This window comes from Leopardus geoffroyi, chromosome A2 (assembly GCF_018350155.1).
Source record: "Leopardus geoffroyi isolate Oge1 chromosome A2, O.geoffroyi_Oge1_pat1.0, whole genome shotgun sequence".
In the NCBI taxonomy this organism is placed as follows: domain Eukaryota; kingdom Metazoa; phylum Chordata; class Mammalia; order Carnivora; family Felidae; genus Leopardus; species Leopardus geoffroyi.
The window spans coordinates 113,883,904-113,896,249 of NC_059331.1; the positions used below are offsets into that span (position 1 = coordinate 113,883,904).

Genomic DNA, 12,346 nt, shown 5'->3' on the forward strand with positions numbered 1-12,346 from the left:
TGGTTTGCAATCACCCTGCCTGAGCCCTGCTTCTTCTGAGCCTGGGGAGATCAAGGAGTTCATTCCTTGTTTACTCATTTGAGATTCACCCCGCCACATACCGCCGTCGCAAGTCGTTAAAATCAAAAAGAAAAAAAAGAAAAAAAAGAAAAACGCTCAGCAGGGAACGGCGAGGTTTTACCTGTCTTTAATTTATGCAGCGTTATCAAATCGTGCCGTCCCGACAGGTGTGACCGCGCTTTTTGCGGGAACCTCGGTGCTATTTTACCTGCTTGAGTCTGTCAAAAACCCATTTGTATGCGCCCGGCTAATGTGCTAGAAATAAAAGCCCCGACCTGTCAAGTCAACTCTCTGCACCTGTACGGAGCAGTTAAACTGTTCCATCTGCCAGTATCCCGGGAGATCAAAGGCCCTCCCGGGGAGGGGTTCCGAAGAACCAAAGCAAAGGATGGAGCTCCTTGTCTCGCAGTTGAAAAAGCAGAGACCGGCCCGGAGCAGGGTGGGGGCTGGGGGAGCTGGTGAAAACCCGGGAGGAGGAGAAAAGGATCCCTGAGGCCCCGGCCTGGCCCAGCTACCTGAAGGAGCTTTTTGTCTGACCCAGGCGCGCCGGGAGCGCATTCTTTCACATTAAGAACCGCAGGGGAAGACATTCATTCACTCCCTTTTTTTGGTGACGTAGCTGGGGCATTCATGTGTTTTTAACCTTGAATAATTTTTGTCTCTAAGCTCCAAACAAGTTTTATCCTGTCCACAGGTCAGTTTTGTTACAGAGGCCAATTAGCAGTGCTACCTTCGCCTGCGGCAAAAAGCCAAGTAATGGCGGGGCAAGCCCTACGGAGAGGTGATGAATAAGTCCCGAGAGCTGTAATTTGAAAGGGGGGCCTTTGAAGCATTTACCTTACATGGGACGCTATTGTCACTGCAGGGTGTTTGATCTTAAAATAATTTACTTAATGATCTCACCATGGGAGCGATTGGCAGAGCAAGATTAGGCTGTAAGGCCTAATGGACATGGGAAAAGTTAAAAGTGCTCGGAGAAAGGTATGTAGAGCGCTGAGATCGGTCCGTGTTGTGTGTTCATTACGTGCGGGCTGGGGAGGTGGGGGGAGGGCAGCCCGGCCGACCGCGGTCGGCTTTGCGTGGCTCGTCAGAGAAAATCATCAGACGCGGGCCTCTCCTGCGGGAGAGCAAACTACGGCGCGCCGAGCGGTTTCCCTCTCGCCTGCGTTTCAGCCCTGGTGGGAACCGATGATCTGATTTTGTTTTTACGGTCAATGATTTCTTTCTTTCTTTTTTTCTTTTGCTTTTCTTTTTTTCCTCCTTTTTTGCAACCGTGACCACTGTACTGGAAGGCACCCAGGAGCAGGGCGGCACCCCCAGTGCAGGTTTCTGAGCTGGAATCAGAGCCAGATGAAAATGTGAAAGTATGCCACGTTTCGTCCCCTTTCGGTTGGCACACGGGACTTCAAGTAGACACGAGGAAATTCCTGGGCATGGTTATCCTGGGCCAAAATAGGTCTTTCTCCGCTAGAAAACTTTAAAATGCCAGCCAGCCCCAATGTGATGTGTTTATAAATCCGGTCTCTGCGTGTTTTCTTACAGACATACGAATTGCACTTATGTGGCAGTTGGAAGAACTATCTTTAGCATTGGGTTCCATCTCTTTGACATCCAGAGACCTAGCACTTCAGGTTTAAATTTCTTCATAGTCTTGGGGCGCCTGAGTGGCTTATTCGTTTGAGTTTCTGACTTTGGCTCAGGTCATGATCTCAGGGTTAGTGAGTTCCAGCCCTGCGTGGGGCTCTCTGTTGATGGTTCAGAGCCTGGAGCCTGCTTCAGATTCAGTGTCTCCCTCTGTCTTTGCCCCTCCCCCACTCACGCTGTGTCTCTCTTTCTCAAAAAAATAAATATCATTAAAAAGAATTCTTCATAATCTTGGTCTTTCACCTGCTCAGAATTTGCATACTGCCATAGCCCCTTGTGAAAAGCATCTTCTTTTCCCTGTTGAGAGGTCGGAATAGTCACCTTAAGTGAATGCCCAACGGGAAAATTGCCACCTAAGCATTGCTATTGCTGCTGATGTATTTGATGCTGAACCTAAGGGAGTGTGATGCAATAGAACGTGAAAAATCAACCAATGGACTGATTTCCTCTCTAATGCAGATCCTAGCGAAGTGAATCACAGTAGCCTGTCCATACAACCCAATGTCTTGATCTGTATTCTTCCTTTGGAAAAAAAGAATATATATCTGGGGAATGTATCTAACTCTGTCATCCAGGAGATTCAAATTTGCTATTTGTGTAAAATAGAAAAGCTCAAATTTGAGTTCAGTGTATATGAGCCTGAGTCTCCAAGATCCACAACTTTTGCCTGGGACTGGTACGATGGTGCAATGAAATATTTTTATTTCATGCAAATGAAGTAATTATGAGCATGAGTGCCAGCTTTATGCCAGCAAATGCCTGTTTGCCTGTGCCAATTTGAGGCAGCACAAATATTTCCCACTAGTCTGAAGCTTTTTTTGAAATTTAGCTTTTGGAGTCCTTTTCTGGGTCATCTAGTGAGGTATGCCTGAGAATCTCCCCCTGCCAAAGTAGAATAGACCCCTTTCCAACTTGTCTTTTAATCTTTTACCTGTACTTGGAAGTTAGCAACTTATTAATATGCTTCAGTAATTTATTCTCTGATGCATGGAATTAAGTGTCCAAGGCTAAAGTAAAGATTATATATGCTTTGTTCAAACATTCTTTTTGTTACATGACTTGATAAGTGAGTGAGCTTGGAGCCCATCCTGCATGGTAGGGTGGGGTCAAGGATGGCAACCGGTCAGGATACACATCTCTATGTCTTAACCTTTTCTGATGAGCTAAAAGGAGATACCAGGACCCCATGGTAATATAGGGATTAAGGTGACATAACGTAGGTGAAACGCATACATCTGACTCAGAAATGAGAAGATTCTTTATAAAAACTCTTTCTCACTCTGGGCTGTGGATACTTTGAATCTGCATAGTTGGAGTTAATTTTGGCTCCTCCTCCTCCCTAATTAGCTTTTCCCCCCATTTCCACTCTTGACCCAGCAGGGAGTTACTGTCAAGTGAAGCAAAGGTGTTTGCAGAGCATAAATTTGAATGCTGAGGTTATTTACAAATATCTAAACCTTCTGGGAGAAGTCCGATTCGGATTCGTCATCTCTGGGCCATCTCAAAGGCATGAGGACTAAGCCGGTGAGATTTCCTTGTCCTCCGTTTTCTCTTCTCTTTCCATTTTTCCGCAATGCTACCTTAAAAACAACTTTTTTTTCCCCCAACCTTACTGTGATTTCACTTGTGTGGTGTCCTAAATTGGTGTTTGTAACTTAAAAACCAACAATTGTTATTCTCACCAAAAGACAAATGAACACTGATTAGAAAAGAGTAAGAAAAGATAATTAGGACGGAAAGGAAGTCATGAGTGTTTTAATAGAAAAGTTTGAGTCTTGAATAACACACGAATTTCAGCTCCTTAAGCCCCTGTTTGTCTCTCTGCTGTTTCCTCTTGCTCGATTGATTAGCTTTCTTTCCCTCCTTCTCCTCCTGTCTCTGTCTCCCTTTATCTGTGTCTCTCCATTTCTTTCTCTCTTCTTCCCTCTGCCCTTAATATTGTTATTAATATTGTCCTCCCTCTCTCCCTCATCTCTCTCCCCTCTTCTGAGTGTGTGTTCACCTCAGTCTCTCCCACTGGGCTTGTGCCTCCGTGTCTGTTGGCTCTTTTCTTCCATCTTTCTCTTTGTCTGAAAACCGATGATATAAATTAAACGAGTTGAATATGTGAATATTAGGAAGTTTCTTCTTAATCATCATCTGTAATGACTTGCTTTTCCAAGTAAAATCTGTGAGTTGACAAACTCGCCCCGAGAATCTCCCAGTGTCAGGGACCTGAATGTCAAGAAGTACTTGACCATCCCAGACAGCGAATGTTGAGCCATCTCCTGAGCTCGGTGCATAGCAAGGAAGCAAGTGCTCTGGCAGTTTCTGCATTCACGTGAAAGACCAGTCAGAAGAGAGGGGTGAAAACGAACAAGGTCAAGGTCAAGCCACTCACCCACCTCTTCCCGCCCCGCTCTCCTCCCACCTTGCACTGATTACTGTACTGTGTGTCAGAGGTACTCCCACTGGCCTAGAACCATCATCTCATCCAGAAGACACATAAATTCCACCCAGGTAGTTCTAAAATCACCCAGCTGATCATTCAATTTATATACAGTATCAAGTGTTCATTTCATAGCCGCTATTTCAGTCCCACTGACCCACAGGTCCTTGACATGTGCTTTGCCAGGGCCCTCCAGTGATGTAAAAGTAACTTTTTAGCACTTGCAGAAAAAGCAATTGAAGTTCATTTCTCACAGATTACCAGGCCCCATCAGAAATGAAGATGCTGTAAAGCAGGCATCGAGCAATGTTCAGATGTCTGTTGCTGTCGGTGGAAAAGCCTGCTCTGGCGAGGTTCAGACCCCTCATGTAGGACTTGGTCCTGTTCTCAGTATGCTCTGCACCATTGCGGTAGGGTCTCTACGAACCCTCTGTCATCACCAGGGGATTAACCTATCCATCTGTATCTCCAGGAGCTTGGATTTTTTTTTTTTTTTCATTTTTCTCGTTTCTCACCTCTTATTTTGTATCCTATTTTTTGCTCAGTCCCGTTGTGTCAGTGCTGTCTTCGGAGGGGGATTGCTCGGGCAGAGTTTCCCGAATGGGGTGGGCCACGTCTATCCTGGATTATGCAAGTAGCCATCTTGCTGTTATTCTAAAATGAGCTGCAGGATAGGAGACAAGCTGGTTAAAATGGGGTAATTGCGTTTCTCGGGGCTCTGCTTTATGATCACCCCGGACCATGGCCCCTTCCGCTGTTTTCTGGAATCAGAATTCCTCTTTCCCCGGAAACTGTTTCCTAATCCCCACCCCCACCCCCTGTCCTCTGCGATATCCCTCTTAGTAAATTTCCCTACTGCTAGGCTGTGTCTGATGCAAGCTCACATGAAGTGAGTTTCTGCTTGAGAACTTGAAAGACACCTATGGCTGGCTGGTGACCCAAGTTCAACTGTAAGACAATAAGCACGATATTGCTGAAGTGCCATGACTGGCACTTTCAGAAATTCCTTCCCCAAAAAGGGAGGAGTTTCTGGGCAGCCATTTCGCCTAGAAGTGCAAGACACAGGTGTTCAGATAGCCACAGACTCAAATTTGGAGAATTTGACCTCCACTTGGAAGGAAGGAAAATGAGGTTTGTTATAATGGGCTTGTTTGTTTTGCATATGTTTTCTAAATGTTCAAAATGAAAAGCCCCGGTTCTTAAAGATTACTGAAAATTTGACGTATTTATTTATTTATTTATTTATTTATTTATTTATTTATTTTCTGGAGCAAAATGGCTGCCGACACAACCTCAGAATTCCTAAATTCTGAAGTTCTTACCCTCACCCTCCCAACCGCATTCCCTTGGAATAATCGTAAACCTTTCCATTAGCTGTCATTTCTCTCCTATTTCCCAAGGACACACATAAGCAACAACTTAAAGTGGAGGGAGAGAAAAGCTCTCACTTTTCCCCAGTAGATGTCTTTTGGGTAGATACTGTTCTAAGATGTAGTGTAGACAGTGGGCTACTCACAAGACTTAGAAAGGCACGTGATGACTCACAGCAACCTATTATGCCGACAAAGGAAACTGAGGCCTTGGAAGGTAGAGTAAGGTCATATATAAAATGGGAGATTTAAAAGCCTCTTCTTCACGGGCGCTACGTGGTTGCAATGCTGTAATCTTCCCCAGTGTGAACTGTTCTTAGAGGAAACGATGCTCACAGAGGACCCCCACCTCTCTCACGACCCAGACAGTCATCCAAGTATTGCCTGCTGACAGCTATCGGCTGAGTCCCTCTCTAATAATGTTTGTCCTCAGCTTAAGAGAAAGACCTCTGTCAAGGTTAGGCTCCCTCCCTGTGGGCAGCCTGCATCCAAAAGTCTGGGTGATTTGGGGATAAAAACTGCTATTCCCTTCACTTGGGGTAGCTCTTTTTATAATGACAAAGGGTGTGGTTCTATTTCCTTTTTTCCTCTTCCTACACCCTTGGGCGGAGAGGAGGAGGGAGGCAGGGAGTAGTTGTAGGGTGTGGGGCAGGGGGGAGAGGATAAAACCTGGGTGAGGGAGGGGGAGTGACAGCCACGAAGGGGAGGAGTCAGATTTGAATTTGGGCAGACAGAGGGTACTTTCCGTCAGAGGAGAGTTGGGGGAGGAGGGAGGGTGGGCTGTAGCCTTGAAGGTCAGGGGTTAGGATTAGGTTAAGCTCCTAACATCACAGCTGTCCTGTGTCCCCAGATTACCTACCTTCTTCACCCCTCCCACGAGGCCCCTCGCCTCAGTGCGGGGCTGCTGAGGGGCCTCCCGGCTGCACAGCACATGGGGCTAACAGAGGTCTTTCTCACACCTGCACCACAGTTCATGTCCTCCACTGCAGGGTCCCGCCTTGTTTACATCCCCAAAGGTATTGCCCGGACGCTCTCCAAACCCACTTACTGCTCGTAATCTTTCATTCAAAATCTATCTCCCAGAACCTGACCTCAGACACTTATGTTCGTAAACTATGCCATCACTTAAAAATGTTCGTAAACTATGCCCTCACTTAAAAATGCTGCTACATGATCTCGTCATGGTGTTCACCACAAACAGAGGCTTGGAAAAGCGAAGTGACTTTCTCGGGGTCACACATTGCAGTACTGGACCTGGGACAGAATCTAAGTTCTCTGACTCTTGGCCCGAGGCTCTTATGAGAACATAAGTGAGTTAGGTGTGCAGATGTCGCTATTCCTAAAAATGTCTCTCCTGAGACTTACTCTTTAGGAGTTGACTTTCCACTATTTATTTCTATTTCCTTGGTTGTTTACCTTTCCCTTCCCCAAACCTGCTCTTCCCAGCCCCACTACCTGCCTTTGCAGTGCTTTCGTGACAGCAGTGCTGCGGGAGGTAGCAGGAGATGGACAGATTCTTGGGACATTAATACTCTGGCACCAAGACCTTTTGGCTCCCATCTGCTTTTCTGCAGAGCAGCCCAAAAAGAAGTGGTGACCGAGGGATGTGGCTGGTGATGCATTGCTGACCCTCTGTTCTAGACACTTAGTTCATCTCAAGCTTCACACACTTGGTTCTAAAGTAGAATTTCATCAGCGCTGATGTTCCAGTCTTCTTGTTTGCAGAGAGCAAGGATTTCTCATGCTAATCACTCTCTAAGCCTAGGTGCAATCCAGACCTTTAGTGGCTCTGTGTGAGGCTCATAATGTTCTTGGATCTGTTCTCTAGGCTCACAGAACCCTCAAGTATCCCCTGGGGACTCTGTCCTTTGAGTTACTTGGTTCAGCTCAGCACTGGCTAGAGAAGAAAATGTTCTTCTTGATGCTCCTCAATGAAAAGCTTCAGGGGATCTGTTCATTGCCTTGATGTTCTGGAACTTCTAAGGCCTCAGGGGATTTTCACCTCACTTTGCAAATCCTCTGCACTGATTGATTGACAAACATAACTCACACCAGTTAGCTTCTTTGCATAGCCTCAGGACAGGTGTTTAAGGAACCTAAGGTTCGAAGGTACCACCAGTGTTTTGGTTTTGATCCCTGGTTTTACTTTTTATTGATTTTTTTTTTTTTTTTTTTGGACAGTATTTTAGAACACAGAGTTGAATCTATTCACATCTATCATCTCCTGATGATTTCAACCAGTGTATGACCTCCGGCAAAGGACATGACTCCATCCAGATCATGCACTCAGCTTGGTAAAGCGTGGGAAGAACAGATGAACCCAGCGTCGGTGGCTGTGTAGGTAGGTCCTTATTATTCTTCACTTTTGTCCCAAAGGAAGACCCGCCAAACGAGTACTCACACACTGGTCCTTTGGTTTCTTCAGGGCCTCACGGAAATGTGATTGTCTTGAGAAAAAGTCCTAGTCTGGCCAGGTGTACAGATTTTAATCAAATCTTGTGAATTCTGAGCTCAGCTCTAGATGACACTTAAAAATAAGAAAGAAAAGGCTTAGACTTATTGCTTGTTTCATGAATTCGTTGCTTATATTTTGGGGGTGCTTTCCCCAAATCTATGGATCATGGAATTTGTTTTCAAAGGTCTTTTCTGTGCATATCCTACCAACCCCCAGGAGCCCGGGTATTGTCCTGAGAGGCAGAGGTTAAGAGTATGGATTCAGGGGGCACCTGGGTGGCTCAGTCGGTTAAGCCTCCGACTTTCGCTCAGGTCCTGATCTGACAGTTCCTGAGTTTGAGCCCTGCATTGGGCTCTGTACTAACAGCTCAGAGCCTGGAGCCCGCTTTGAGTTCCATGTCTCCCTTTTTTCTGCCCCTCCCCTGTTCTCTCTCTCTCTCTCAAAAATAAATAAACATTTTTAAAAAAGGTGAGGGTGGACTCAGGAGCCAGCCTTCCTGGGGGCGGATCTCCCTCCTCTACTTGCTGGCCTGTGTGACTTTGGGCAAGTTACTCACCCTCTCTGTTCCTCAGTTTCCTCATCTACAAAATATGGGGGGGGGGGGGTCCCGAGGGCAGGGCTATTGTTAAGATTATGTAAATTAGTTTATTTTGAAGTTCTTGCAACAGAGGTTCGCATATAAGACACACACGTTCTAGATTATTTTCCTATTGTTGTTATCTTTCCCTAGTCAGTTACATCTGGAGATTTTAAAACAACTGCTCTTTGTGTTGCCTGACTACATTTGTGGCAGAGAGAGGAGAGACCCTTTTTAACATTTAAATATATTCCGTTTCGCAGGCAAATCTTTTTGCATATTAAGGAAGGAAATCGGAAGGTAAGTGCCCACTGTTTTTAAACTTGGAATGGGGTATTTTTAAACAGTTTTCAATTTACTTAAGAGTTTTAACACAGCTAACATTAGTTGGAACTGAATGTCTGAGAATGAGGTTAGTGTTCTGCATAAACCCTGCTTTTAAAAAGCTCACAGGAAGGGTCAAAGACCAGGAAATGCTCTCACTATAATTCTCGTTTTCAGCTGAATTGGACATGGCCACAAGAACGCAGGCCTGAATCGCATTATGTTCCAGGAACCTTGAACTTCGCATCATAATGACCTGGGGCCTAACAGAAGCAAATTGCAAGTGGTTTCAAAAGGATAAACTCCAATTTATATTAAACTAGTATTATAACTTAAGCAGCTCGTTTTGAAAGCAACACGAAAAACCTCATCATTCATGTGATGGCTCCTTAAATGCATCCTTTTGCATTTTACCTGTAAAATGCTCTGTGTTTGCTGACAGGTTAAATGTATACTATACACAGAGAGCCAACACTTCTCTTTGTACCACCGCGGCAATCTCACTGGTTTTAGCCGCATTCTTTATTATTTTAAGCTGTCGCCATTGTCTTCTAAACACCATAATTAGAAGCTGAAAAGCTTACAGCAACCAAACCCAATAAGGTTTCATTATGAACAAAATATTCTACTGTGGCTCAACAAGTGACCCTGTGTAGTCTAACATGATGAAGGCTTCAACCTTCCTGCCCAATTATAGCTTTGGGAATGTATAAAGTTTTCCCTTTCAGTATTATTTAGCAACTCTATTCAAGCTTTAGTTTCTTGGTCATATTTCTTTACTTACTGGTCTCTTTGTTTCATTTTGTGCAACTGTCATTTTCCTACAGCCGTGGTAAAGAAAACCTGTCCCCTGGAAGCAGTTCAGAGTTTCTCTTATCGGGGATGTGGTGTTTTACAAATAAGTTGAGAGAGGGAGTCAGTGAGCAGGGAGCTGAAATCATTAAGCCCCTTGACTAGAGAGAGAATAGAGGGAGGTGATTTTAGGGCCCAAGAAAATACTGCCCGCACCAGATCAGTGACTTTTTAATGTGATGCTTGGTATCTTTTTTCCATTTGATTCAAGTCTTCTTCTTCTTTTTTTTAATGTTTATTTATTTTAGACAGAGAGACAGACACAGAGTGTAAGCTGGGGAGGAGCAGAGAGTAGGAGACGCAGAATCCAAAGGAGGTTCCAGGCTCTGAGCTGTCAGCACAGAGACCAACGTGGGGCTCGAACTCATGAAGTGCGAGATCATGACCTGATCCGAAGTTGGACACTCAACCGACTGAGCCACCCAGGTGCCCCTTGATTCAAGTCTTCTTGAACTCTGTCCAAAAGCGAACTTCTGCAAGACTAATACATGAAACGTTATCAGTCATTTACACCTGAGTATAACTGAGCGCGCGCGTGTGTGTGTGTGTGTGTGTGTGTGTGTGCGCGCGCATTTCTCATAAAAAGAAGGCAAAAGTAGAGGGTTTCTGATGAAGATGGGAAGAGAAAGTTAAAAGAAAATAAGTTAGGAAGATTAGAAAATAAATCTACTCTTATGTTTTACCTGGGATTGTTGCTCATTTGAATCTCTTGCCTCAGTGCATTATCACATTCTTTTATGTTGACTGTAAACTGGGAAATACTAGGTGGGGGGGAAATGAAATGTGTTCTGGTATCTTAGAGCTGTTTCAGGGACCAGGTTCCCATGGCCAAGTGGATACAGCTCTGTTATGAAGTATTCGTATTTAAATCAAGCATGTGAAATATAAAAATAAACATTGGATTTTTTTCCTCTACTTGACATTCTGCTGATGAAACACTGAACTCTGAAAAATGGGCATGTCAGGACTGCTTTTGATAAATCTCCTTACCTGCCATGTGTTTTCAAGGTTTCCCGACTGTTCGTTAATTATCAAGCTGTATTTCTCTTATTTCTCTAATCTCTAGAACACAATGAAGCATATCAATCAGCATAAACCTCAGGGAAGCTGCTGATCTCTGAATTCCCATCTTTACTGTTGTCGGATGCTGGGTCTCCCGAGCCAGGGCAGTCCCAGTTGGCAACATTCTTTTCCCTCCTCCTTTTAGATTGAGTCTAGATTCAGGTTCTCTTTTCCCTTTTCTTTTCTTTTCCCTGCCATCACCTTCTCCCCCAAAACACTCTCTCTCTCTCTCTCTCTCTCTCTCTCTCTCCCCAAGCAGGGACTGAGCATGCTTAGGAAACCTGGAGTTTGATACTCATCCAATCAAGGAGAAAGTGACTTAGAACTACTCTCTCCTCTGTAAGGCAATGTGGTTCAAAATTGAGTTTGAGAAGTATCCCTATGTCAGGCTCCTCAGGGAAGCGGGAAAAATGACCTACAGACTTGAAAAACTCTGGAGACTTTGCCAGGAATCTGCCTCTATAACGGGATCCCCAGGTGCTTGGTCAGACGTTTAAACCAGAGTCACTGCTTTGGCGGATCCCATTTTCTAAAGAAAGGAGCACTTATCCTAAACTAATGATTTAATCCTAAATTCTCTCCCAAAAGATAGATACTACCACCCAAGTTCCTTCCTGAGTCCGGTACAGTGAGAAGGTAGAGAAAGAAGGAGATTTTTTCCACTACGCTACACTGCCCCACTCCCAGTTTCATTGCTTATAGTTCCTCAGGGCAAAGGTCAACCTATGTGGTCTGGAGGAGGAAGGGTGGGCACCCCCAGCAAGCCCAGCCGACCCTTGAGCACTGCGCTTCACAGCTCATTGTGATGGGTGGTGGGAGGGCCTTCACCTCCCTCCAGTTCTCCCCTGCTTGGCCACAGCTCTCAGCTTCCGGAACAGTCAAGATTCCCTCCAACAGTTCCCAAACGTGAAGTTCTTTTTGACCTAATTAAAACAACAACAACAACAACAACAACAAAAAACCCAAACAGCTACATCACACTAGCTTTATTTAAAAAAATAAAATGAAATGTGCAAACGTGCAAAAAGTAAAACTGTACATTGCGTCCCTCAGTTTCCTGTCATGTTCCTTCCCTGCTTTATTTGCCTTCGTTTTGGTCACCATTTTCTAAAATGGTTCGTAACTTGATTACCTGGCTTAGTGTCTTTTAATCCCCACTGGAATAGAAGGTTCATAAGGATGAGGATTTCTGTGTTTTTCATTGCTCTCTCCTATTCGTAGAACAGTGTGCTTAAATATTTGTATAGCCTGATGGTCTGAAAATAAGTTCTCATATACAATATATTTATGCATAAGTATAGATGAAAACACAAGACTTTCCATAATTTATACGTATCGTGCTGTTTGTATAAACATGCAGATTTTGACCTCTTTTAATCCATCAGTCAATCAGTAATAGAATGTGAATACCTGCTAAACTCAAAGACTTTTTCTTTTTATCTCTATTTGTCCGTATATTTTACCCTGATGCCTGTTTCACATGACCTCAGCCCTTTGAGCAGCAAAAGCTGTGTCTGCAGAGACCTTTCTAAGAAAGTATATTTGCCTGTAACTGGATGAAGCCTACAGTCTGA

At 44.5% G+C, this 12,346-nt stretch overlaps 1 long non-coding RNA gene across 2 annotated transcripts; it reads left to right on the forward strand.

The window, feature by feature from the left end:
* The first annotated feature begins 542 nt into the window (after positions 1-542).
* On the forward strand, positions 543-10,005 carry LOC123606534. Of its 2 annotated transcripts, none has more exons than XR_006716326.1 (4): positions 543-1,041; positions 7,684-7,843; positions 8,798-8,834; positions 9,036-9,995. It is a non-coding gene; the product is annotated as an uncharacterized LOC123606534 (long non-coding RNA). The 2 variants fall into 2 exon arrangements; XR_006716327.1 differs by having other exon boundaries at positions 544-1,041; positions 9,959-10,005.
* The last annotated feature ends 2,341 nt before the right edge of the window (positions 10,006-12,346 follow it).